Below are 12217 nucleotides of genomic sequence, written 5' to 3' on the forward strand. Positions count from 1 at the left end.
CACTAGGGACGGTGGCTTGGTGGTTGACGGCGGCTTGAGTAAAGGGAATTAATAGTTGTCGACGGTGGGGTGAGTGATGATGATTGAGGGTTTCCCGATACGGAGAAGAATGGAATATGGAGAAGAATGGAATATGCAACGGATAGGCATTACAAAATCCGATGCATAAATTAACCAGCTTTAAATTTATTAGGCGGGTAAATAGATATGACGCATATCCGTTGCAAATTTTCATTAAGCCGTTACATAATTTAATATCCGTTGCAAAGTTTCATTTAGCCGTTGCATAATTTAATATCCGTTGCAAATATAATAATATTTGTTGCAAGTAATACTTAGCAACGGCTTATACAGTTCGTTGCAATTAGTCCGTTGCAAATCAGCCTTTTTCTTGTAGTGATATAAATGTACAGTAACTCACAACAGTACAAATAATCATGAATATAGAACTTACCAACAGTGCAACGAGAACTTATACGCTAGAACCACGACGATTATCCACACAATGACGCTACGAAATGCTTAAGAAAAGGATTAGGGAATGATTTGGGTGTGATTAGGTTAACGTAGAAATGATAAAGCTTTTGAAATGATTTAAGAAACTGACGCGGTTGTATAAAATACCCTAAACATTCCCTAATCAAACCGTCGAAATAACACTCCGCCAAACCGGACACTCGGTCGAGTAAGTGCATACTCGGCCGAGTGTCCAATACTCGGTCGAGTATTCACTATACTCGGCCGAGTATTCCTCGGCAGAACCAAAATAACACGCACCTAGAGCACTACTCGGCCGAGTAGGCTCTACTCGGTCGAGTAGTCACCAAGGAGAATCTGTAGTGTTACAGTAGCTTAGAAAGCCCCCAGTTAGTTGACTAGCTTTGCCATGAGTGCAGTTTGCTGGGTGGCCTTGGGAGAACTACACAAGTGTACAGGCTTTTGTCAGGGAGCGCTTGCGATCTCGTAGGTGCCAGCGCTTGTACCTTAAGACGACGATCGACCCGGTTTGATACCTTGGCGAGCGCTTGGCTCGTCAGTGCTTTAGTGAGACCTTCGCGGTACCGGTCGATCCGCCTAGGGTGTTGTTCCAGAAGTCGACACTTGATGAGGTTGAGGAGCATCTTTACGGTCGCGGAGGTGAGGAGATGTTGTTGCAGGAGGCCGACTACGATATCTTTCGTTTGTGGAGGCTCACTTAGTACCCGATCGAGGTATGTTTTCCTATGTTCTTTGCTCATTGCCACTTTTGATTTTTGGTGGAAGATTTTGTTACCTTCGACATGGTTTCCCGTTGTAGGGTGTTGACGACTTCATGAGGACCAAGCCCCCAGCTTTCACGGAACAAACCACCTTCCAGGGGCCAAGTGGTGAGGAGTTGTAGTTGCGTCTTCCAGATCATGCGGTTCCTGAGGTGACCGGCGTGGGCATGGAGTGAAGGCTGACAGTCTTAAGGGTGAGCTTCTAGTTTAAGCTCTCCTTCTTGTTTTTATTTTGCCTCGCGTCTTGTTTGTTTTGTTGAAAGGTTTTTGTTTTGTTATGTAGGTGTCGACCGTTAGTCATCAGGCGTTGTGGCAGATGGCTAACCGGTGGAGAGCACTTGCTGGTGACCTGGCTCCGAGGGAGTCTCGGCTTGTACAGGTGCCTTTTGTTAGTTGTTTTTGTATTTTTTTTTGTGTGTTGCATTTCACGTTTAGATCTTAACGACTTGGGTTGTGTTTTGCAGAGTACTGCGGATCCGGAGGAGTTTGCTCGGGTCCGTGCTGAGTTGGACACGGCAAGGTCGACGATCCAGGCATAGGAGTTAGGACGAACCACCCGGGATCAGGAGTTGAAGCGTCGTGAGGACGGGTTGCGGAGCCGAGATGCGGAGATCGCCTCTCTTAGGGCACGGTTGGCCGAGGCGGAGGAACTTCGTGTCACGATGGAGCAGGATACATTGGAGAGTTCTCCTGATGTGGACATGGGCCACGAGCCGGTTCGCGGGCGCGATGCCGCCTACCGGTCCGTAGTCATGGGCCACCTGCACGCCAAGCCAAACTGTGGACATGCAGCGGTCTTTTGAAAGCCACGCTCGATGACGTAAAAATGCTTTCAACCGGATCGCTTTAGATCAGTCGGTTTCGTCTCGGCAAAAGTTACAAAACGATTAGAGATGTTCAGAGTCGCCACCAAGCATTTGTGGGATGTCTGGAACCCGTTCGAATCCACTTTATACCTAGGTCAACCAAGGCAAAAAGTGGTGTTTGACATAAGTAATAAAGATAAGGACTCGTCCCCCTTTTAGCATTCTATGCCTAAAATAACTCTCGTGCGCCCTGGATAAGGCCATCCACTATCCAAAGGTTCTTAGTAAGGGGTGAGGGTACGTATTGGGAAGCCCTTTATTCGGACACCCAATCCCGCCCGTGTTAGCGGCCTCTACTGATCGATCCTGGTTGTTTAAGTGCAAAAGTTGATAAAACGGTGTAAATGCATGAATGCGCATCCAAAAATTTAGCCTAACATGTGAAAGTTTGCTACGTCCGTTTGTTTATCCACATAGCATGAAATTGATGTCAAAGTTGGATTTAGATTGATTTGCATGTGAAAACGGAAATTAAACATCCATTTACCAAATTCGGGTTATGATGCTTAACATGATCCATTTATTTGAAAAAGTGTGTTTAAAAGTGTAACACTCCCATACTCCAAGTGCCTTACCAGGACCACTCAGGTATAAAGATGCCACCATCTCGGTTACCCGAGGCATGATATTCATAAGACAATAATGAAACAACTTTAAATGATATAACTTTAGTGAAAAGTACAACCAAGGCCAAATCCCAAAATACGGGTACAAGTTCTCAAACCAACTGTCTAAACAACTAAAGGCAAAGTTTATAAAACTACTAAGCTATAGCGGAAGACTTCTATCGTCAGACAGTGGCACATCCCAGCAATCCCATGTGACTCAACTCAAACCTGCTCAATTACTGCTCACCATCCCCGAATGGATCACCGCAGGTTTTACAAAACAACAACCGGGTCGCATACTAATCACACAACTTATATATATCAACAATACGATAAATGACAGCTTAATCTTCACACACACACAATCACACCAGTCCCATCAATCTCAATCACCGATTGTCCACTGGACCACCGCCGATGGGGGACCGCACTGCACGTACCCACCTAAGCCCCGCTCATCATACCGAGCGATAACCCTGTCCATTAATGTGCACATCCCCTTCCGTGGCGGGTTCAACGAAGGGCGAAACTAGGGCGTGAAGCCACTCCCGCAAGTGACCCCACTCAGCCGAGGACACGCCTCGAGAACCAGAGACAAACAATCACAATCAACAAACCGTCACAATACAATTACTATATTATTCAATCAACCACAACACATCAACAATCATCCCATTATGGGACTAATACTGAGTAGGAAATCCTACCTGGAAAGCACAACAATCAGACGGTCTCAACAGCTGTATCAAAAAGCCTCTTCTACAAATCCTCCTCCTATCATACATACACATTACCACTACCAATCATTATCTACAACAAAACCCCCAATTCCCCATATTAGGGTTTAAACAAACTCAAAGAAACAGTATAAAATTGGTATGTAGATCTTACCCTTGACGCAAGGAACACTATGATGCAAAGAACAAGATGATCCGACACTCCTAGCCTTGGGGATTTGCCAACAACGCGACGAGAGAGAACTGCGTAACTCCTTTTTCTTTTGAAGGGTTTAGAAAGGTTAAAAGTGATTAAACAAACTGACGGAAACCTTTTATATCAAACTCGCGTTATTAGCAAAACCCGTCAAAACATTCCCCGTAAACCGGCTACTCGATCGAGTAGCTAAGGTACTCGATCGAGTGCCCCCTTACTGGATCGAGTATCTACGTTACTCGATCGAGTACCCAATAGGTCAGAAACTATTTTAAAACGGAACACACCCTTACTCGACAGAGTAAGGCCTACTCGATAGAGTACCCAGAGACTCATAAAACCGTAGTATTACAGTCTTCCCTCCTTAAAAAGAACTTCGTCCCCGAAGTTCAACCCATACATGAAACAACCATGCTAACTCGACCAAGACACAACAACATAACTAAGAACTCAAGCACTCGACCAAACATAAAACATGAACTATTAACACCCACTCCACCAACTATGTTTACTTCCTTAACATGACTCACGATATCGTATCCACCACATATATATCTCTCACAACACCAACTCCATACATAACCAACTACCATCCTCTAACGCTGCTAGCTCCATAGTATCATCCACTATCAAATGCAAAATCAAGACACTCATAGACATCAAACGGAATGTTACATTCTACCACCCTTAAAAGGAACTTCGTCCTCAAAGTTTACTGACACTCATAAACATCGTCATCCAACTGTCAACACTGGTGAAATATTCTCACACTCCTAACCATCGAACTACTACAAGCACGGTCATGACCTTTAACAAAATTAACCACAACACGAATCAACCTTTTATTCGACATCAAGACTCAAACTTCCAAATATATTACCATATGCACACCCATCAAAATCTCCTTTATCGCATCCTACTCCTCTTAAGATAAATGTTACGTCCGCGTAACTCGCTAATACGAAATCCTAGATATATCTTTTCATTATCCTCATCACCACCGCATGTCAAAGATAATCACCTATAATCTAAACACTCGCCATGGACATATCCAAGGCTCTCTTACTTAAACAACTCTCATATTTAACTTCACTCGTCACACCACCTAACCTATACCACAAAATCCTTAGCTTAACCCAAAACTTCACTTGTTCCCTATTACCGCAACATGACACACCTCTCTATATAAACTATCTAAAACGCTTATCGGCAAAAGCATAACTCACGATCCACACTTGTTACGTACACTCACACTAGATCCTCAAGTTCCTTTCTTTCATTACTGCAAGACTTATACATAACTTAACACGACACTTATTATTCAACACCCTACACTTCTTTTGTCTCAACAAAGGATTATGAACCACCCGCATATATCAGATCATTACCATACATGTTCTACGAATCTCTTGCCATGACTATGACTACCGATGCCGCATCTTAAAACAAGATCAAAATTACTGTAACAACTTCTCACAACTGTGTCCCATCAACAAAATGTCACTATACCATGACAACAACGAAAACATGTACAACTCTCTTTCATATCATACTCTACCCTCATTCCAAAACTTAACTGGTAAGAAACATCGATAACAAAACAATGTCTATCTCGTACAAACGGAAACTCACAGGAAGCAACATCAAACAAAACAACAATCGATGTATGACTGGTATGTACTTTCGAAACTCGAATCATAATCATCCCGCCTACTCCACCACAAACGGTGACGGCATCACAACACCGCCACCAACAGCCACACCGCATGAGAAAAAAAAAAATACCCGCATCTCAACACTAAATATCGTGTCGGATTACCACCCGAGGCACCACAACCACATCGATAGTCATCATAATCGCATACAACTCCCATAAATACCGACTTAATAATAACTTCTCCGACAAGAAAAACATACTCAAATCCACTTTACTAAATCATAACACAACATATTTTATGAATTAAACAGATAATAACCTCGTGAATATCATCCCCTTACCATATCACAGATTGACATGTATCATGAATACATACAAGTATAACCAGTCATGCCAAATCACTCAAATTATTACCTTTTTGAATATCATTCAATTAGATTAGCGTACCCAACATGCATTACAGAACATTCATATGACAACTTTATGATAATCACACCATACTACGTCTTGTGAGGTCAAAACCTCACACAAACATTTATATATCACAGACCCGTAATCACATCCAACCAGTCAATCCTGATCACGTAAGTTACCACCAAATAAAAGTTACCTCTCACCCGAGCTTAATTCGTATGCCCCTCATAACACATTCTCTCATTCGCATAACCATCACCTCATGCCAAATATAACCATACCATTAATACTCAACTACTAACAACCGCCTCATATAACCACATCTTATGCTCTCTCTCACAACCATACATATCAATCTGGTCTCTACAAAATCAACCTCTTTAGGATTGCTACCTTTCTAATATACCATCACCCTTAACCACTAGTCACAAATCATAACACTACCACTGTCCGGACATCAAACCTCTTACACCCATCTCTAAACACCACGATTTCTTTCCTATCTTTGGTTAACATCCCAAACAACGAACATCAAATCCATCAACAAAATTACCTCAACATTCTTTCCAATACTATCCTTAATTGTATCATCATCTAACTCTCCACCAAAAATCTCGTATCGTGCAAATACTCCACCAACTTCATACTCCCTTAATTCCTCTAAACTCATGATTAATCATGTTGTCCTGACACTTCTGTATAACCATTAACTTACTTACTCTTGACAAAGATATCATACATCTCGACGATTCTTACTTTTATGTCACATAACTCCGGTGAACATTTTTCTCAACTTACTTTTATCCTTCTTTTCTCTTTATACTCAACAATACCATTTAATAGTTCAACTCCTTATTACTTCTACCTAACTCTTTAGTGCTCCAATTACCTTCTCATCGCTCTAAAACCCAAATCCCATTATTTATATCGATATCACCTCGCTCTTTCTTACCATAGATCTTCTCTTGCTATGCTATCACTCACACTTGCCACTAATCTATCCATAAAATCAATGTTCACTGTCCAAACAATTGCATCTCCTTTGTACCTCTCTATCAATTAGAATTCCTTTTGTACCGTTAATTGCCCAAGAAAATCACACAATAGTTTCACCTCTTAAAAAACCAAATCTCCCAAACTCACTCACTGGCTACAAATCCACCTCGCGACATGTCTCCACAAAGTTCACTATATACTACTCTTCTCAACCCCTTTAAAACGAACTTTCACTGTGTATATTCTTAACCCACACGACTCCTAACCATCCCCCTCCATGATTCTTTACACGTCTCAAGCTTCCGTCATTTGCGTCCCTCATTTCAATCTTTTCATTCTCATGTTCTGACACGTCTATCGCGTACCTGTCAAAAATAACCAACTGGCTCTAACTAATATAGCTAGGGAAGTCGGGTCGAATCCACAAAGAGGTAGGAAATCGTCTGCTAAAACTAGGTTCGTCAAGGTAACCAATTTGGGGGTTTATAGAATGTGATTTCTAAACTAAGAGGATAAGGGAAAGAGAAATAAAAAAAAGAAGATAACAGATAGAGAAAAATAGCTAAGACAACCGGTTCACCGTAATCATTCGGTCAAGCAATCTAGGTCTCGGGTCAATGCAAATACGGTCTAAGGGGTAGCGAACGTCACCTTTCGGTCCTTAATTCACCCTAAAGTGTAAACAGCTTAACTTTCGTCCTCACTGCAATACTCTATTGTTCGCTACTAGTCTACCTTTTCCAACCTTTCGGTCCAGGTCAAGGGTCACTAGGAATTATAGGTCTAATTGCGTCGACTCAATTAGAAAGATACAGTTAATTGTAGCATTTAACCAACTTAAAACAGTACTAGCATTGACCTAATGAATCGATTACTCTCCCTTCATACTACGGATCCCCTATAGTCTTAGCAAGGGAAATTAGTTACTCATTGCAATAGAATTAACAAAAATAATAAATAGACAATTGGAATTGAACATTATAACAACTAAATAAGATTGAATCAACAATAAAAGAAGAATTAAAGCAGTGGATAGAATTAAGAATAGAATTAGAATGATGGTACCAATCGCGAGATCCAAATCCGAGTAGCGAAGGTAAAAGAAGGGAAAAATCCAAAGAACAGTGACAAGGAATAGAACCAAAAACTAATGTCTAAGTTCCAGAGATGAGTAACGTAGTTACTCTTCTTCAGTCTTATACTAGAAAATCGTCTTAAACCTAATCTATGGACTAATTACAAAAGCCCATATAAGATTAGGCGGAAATAAGCTAAAAGCACACGAAACCCCTCGATCGAGTAGAAAGATTACTCGATCGAACGCAAATCACTCGATCGAGCTAGAACGACCTCTCGATCGAGCACTGCTTGCAGAACTTACTCGATCGACTCCTTAGACTGGTCGATCGACCAATCTTGAGTGTGTAGAGCATTCGATCGAGCAGTAGACCACTCGATCGAGCTATATAGGCATGTTAGGACTTGAACTGCTTCCCGAACTCAGCTCACGCGTCTTCCGAATATTAAATGTCCAAGCTCCGGCTCCTTATTTCTCATGATTGGGACAATTAAGGCTCGATTAGGCTCCTCTTTGGTCAATTCCTGCAAAATACAATAAACGGACCAAAGTAGAATAATCGGGGGTATTAGTAGCCAGATGCTACATAAAAGTCACAGAAATGCGTGTAAAAATGAGGTGAAAACCTTATATAAAAGACACGCATCAAATCTCCCCAAACCAAACCTTTGCTTGTCCCCAAGCAAATATGAATGCAACTAAGGGTGAACAATGGAACAGGACCAACGCATCGCCTACAAATCATCCACTAGAACCAGAGTTTAATGCAACAAAATGACAAAATGGCAAATCGAAAAGTGCAAACGAGTTAAATTAATGTTTCAAGCTTATCAACCGTCGACCTTGCAAGACTCAAAGATGTCGGACTCTCACGGGTCGCTCGTCACTCAAAAATAGGCACAGGCGAGTATAAACGTGAAAGATAGGAAAGAATCAGACACTCACCTAACTCGACCTATAAGAACATGCATGCAGTTAACATGAATAAAGTCTCTACAACCGTACATATGCATTCCAACCATACTAATGACCAAGACACGTGCCGAGGGCTTACATTTGGGTTAGTGAGGTAATGGGTAAGAAGGGGCTAAAATGAATTTGGATGTGTGGGGTTAATAGCCAGGCTAGCAACAGCGGATCCAAATATAGACTGCATCCCAACTTCGTACTCATAACAGCAAGATGAAACGGTGCAAAATTATGCACTAAACTCACAAAACACCAAAAATCGTCAACTCCCCATAAAATATAAATAAGGCATGGGAGTGTGAAACATTGTGCAATTCTCATTCCTTTTTTTCATTTTGAATTTTTTTTTTTCATTTTCCATTTTTTCTTCTTTCTTCGCACTTTTCGTTCTCTTTTTTTTTTCTTTTTTTTTTCAATTCAACATTTTTTTTTTCTTTCTTTCCCTTCAATCTTTCCACCATCTTCTGAAATCAGATAAAATAACCATATTGCAATAAAACATTCCAAGAACTACTCGTTACTAGCTCAGCTAGGGTAGGAAGTATTATAGAAAGTAGTTGATAGGACAAAAAGGCAATTTGGCTATGTGAGGCTCATGGGTAGAATGAAATAAGGGGGACTGCCTCTCCTAACATGTGTCACCATTCACAAACCGAATGCATACAGGTATTAAGAAGACTAGACTCATGCTTATGCAAATTGATGTTACATGTCTTAGAGAGAGTACTACTCACATCCTAAATGAAACCGGTCATGAATGTCACCAGTTTTTAAGCTCTAGCCTCAGAATGTAATGTAGCTTGCCGACATAGTGAATCCAGTCTATTCGTTCAGGTAAGGAAGAAACAAAAACTCGTAGATTATGCACATAATCACGCCAACTAGATGTCAAGAATATGCAGGGCTCAAATAAGGATTCAATGTAGCGTCAATGTTCAAACGTTCCGACTCAAATTAAACATGAAATTTTGAAAATTTTTTGGATTTTATGAAACAAACAACGATGCATGCGAAAATAATAAATATGGAGGCAGAAATGCAATGAAACATGCAGACACAGATATGGATGCATACCTCCCCAAACCAAACTGTACAATGTCCTCATTGTACTAAAAATAGGGAAAGAAATGCAAACTGAAAGGAAAAAGAGAGGCGGAGTCGGAAAACTTACAAAACGTCTTAAGGAGGGACCTCCTCAAACCGACCATGAACATGGGAGGTCAAAGAAAGTCAATCAGTGGCTTCATAGACGTAAAACAGCAGCTGGAGGTCATAACTACTCGATCGAGCGCCTGGAACAGCTCGATCGAGTGAACCGGTGTATTGGAAGAGCTCGATCGAGTGAAGAATCACTCGATCGAGTAAGCATGGGTTTGGGTCTGGTCGATCAAGGAACATATCACTCGATCGAGTAACAGCTGCATCAGAAAGTGCTCGATAGAACACAAAATCATTAGATCGAGTACTTTACCCTGCAAAAGACGCATAAGAGCAAGGAAAGTACAAAAGAGGTTCATAAAAAACGTCTAAAGTTCAACGTAAAGCTAAAGAAAAACAAATAGTTCAACAAGAGTAAAAATAAAACAGTCCGGGCTGCCTCCCGGAGAGCGCTGGTTTAAGAGGTCCCGCACGACCTTTCGGTATCAATTAATAAGCGGCGCGTCGAGCTCGTCGAAGCGCAAGACTTCAACGCGGTTGTCCGCTTCACTCGCCTCGTGGTAATGCTTCACATATTGGCCATTTACCTTGAATCTATGACCCTCGGAATCTTCAAGCTCTACGGATCCAAATTTGGTAACAGCTGTCACCGTATATGGACCACTCCATCTGGACTTCAGCTTGCCAGGAAATAGTCTCAGTCGGGCATTAAACAGCAGCACCTTCTACCCCACATGAAACTCCCGAGGTAGGATTCTCTTGTCATGCCATCTCTTCGTCTTTTCCTTGTAAATGCGCGAGTTGTCATAGGCATTAAGCCTAAACTCCTCTAATTCATCTAGCTGCAAAAGACGATTCTGACCACACAATTTAGGATCATAATTAAGCTCACGAATTGCCCACCAGGCCTTACATTCCAGCTCAACAGGTAAGTGACACGATTTCCCATAAACTAACCTATAAGGTGATGCACCAATTGGTGTCTTAAAAGCGATTCTATAAGCCCATAATGTGTCATCTAGCTTAAGACTCAGTCTTTTCGTGATTTAGAAACTACCTTAGACAAGATCTCTTTCAGCTCACGATTAGAGACCTCTACCTGACCACTAGTTTGGGGATGATACCCCAAACCACGCCGGTGTTAGACACCAACTCTAGACAGTATGGAAGTGAGTTTCTTTTCCTTAAAATGCATCCCCCCATCACTAATGACGACCCTAGGGACACCAAAACGGGGGAATATGATATTTTTGAACATCTTTATCACGGTCTTACCATCACAATGAGGTGAAGCAATTGCCTCAACCCATTTTGACACATAGTCTGACTACTAAGATGTACTGTTACCTTTATCGGACGGGAACGGTCCTTGGAAATCAATGCCCCAGACATCGAAAACCTCAACCTCTAGGATGCCGTTTTGTGGCATCTCATGTCTCTTCGAAATGTTCCCTGATCGTTGGCAAGCATCACAAGCTGAAACAAAAGACTTGGCGTCAGCAAACAAAGAAGGCCAGTAAAAACCAGACTGAAGTACCTTAGCCACGGTGCGCGATGGACCGTGGTGACCACCATATGAAGAGGAGTGACAGCCTTCCAGGACTATTTTGGTCTCCTACTGCGGAATACACCGTCTGTAGAGACCGTCTTCACATTCCTTAAACAAGTAAGGATCGTCCCGGAATATCGCTTAGCGTTATATAGAAAACGCTTCTTTTCTTTGATGAGAAAGATCGGGCAGGCTCGCCACCGACAACGAAGTTAGCTATATCTGCATACCAAGGTTCTTGGTTAACAATAGATGATACAACAGCAAATAAAGTATCGTCAGGAAAAGAATCATCAATGGGTAGAGAATATTCCCCTTCTTGTCGCATCAGCCGCGACAAGTGATCAGCTACAACGTTCTCAGCTCCCTTCTTATCCTTAATCTGCAAATCAAACTCCTGAAGAAGGAGTATCCATCTCAGTAGCCGTGGTTTAGCCTCCTTCTTAGCAAGGAGATGCCTCAAAGCTGCATGGTCAGAAAAACAGTGACTTCGACCCAACTAAATAAGTACGAAACTTCTAAGGGCATAAACTACACTAACGACTCCTTCTCGATGGTAGTGTACTTCACTTGAGCCTCATCCGAGTTCGGCTCGCGTAGTAAATAGCATTCAAAGCTTTGTCTTTCCTCGGCCAAGCACCGCTCCTAGTGCATAGTCACTCGCATCACACATGATCTCAAACGGCAAGTCCCAATTGGGAGGTCAGTATGATCGGCGCGGAGACTAAGG

Source organism: Silene latifolia, chromosome 9 (genome assembly GCF_048544455.1).
Source record: "Silene latifolia isolate original U9 population chromosome 9, ASM4854445v1, whole genome shotgun sequence".
Classification (NCBI taxonomy): domain Eukaryota; kingdom Viridiplantae; phylum Streptophyta; class Magnoliopsida; order Caryophyllales; family Caryophyllaceae; genus Silene; species Silene latifolia.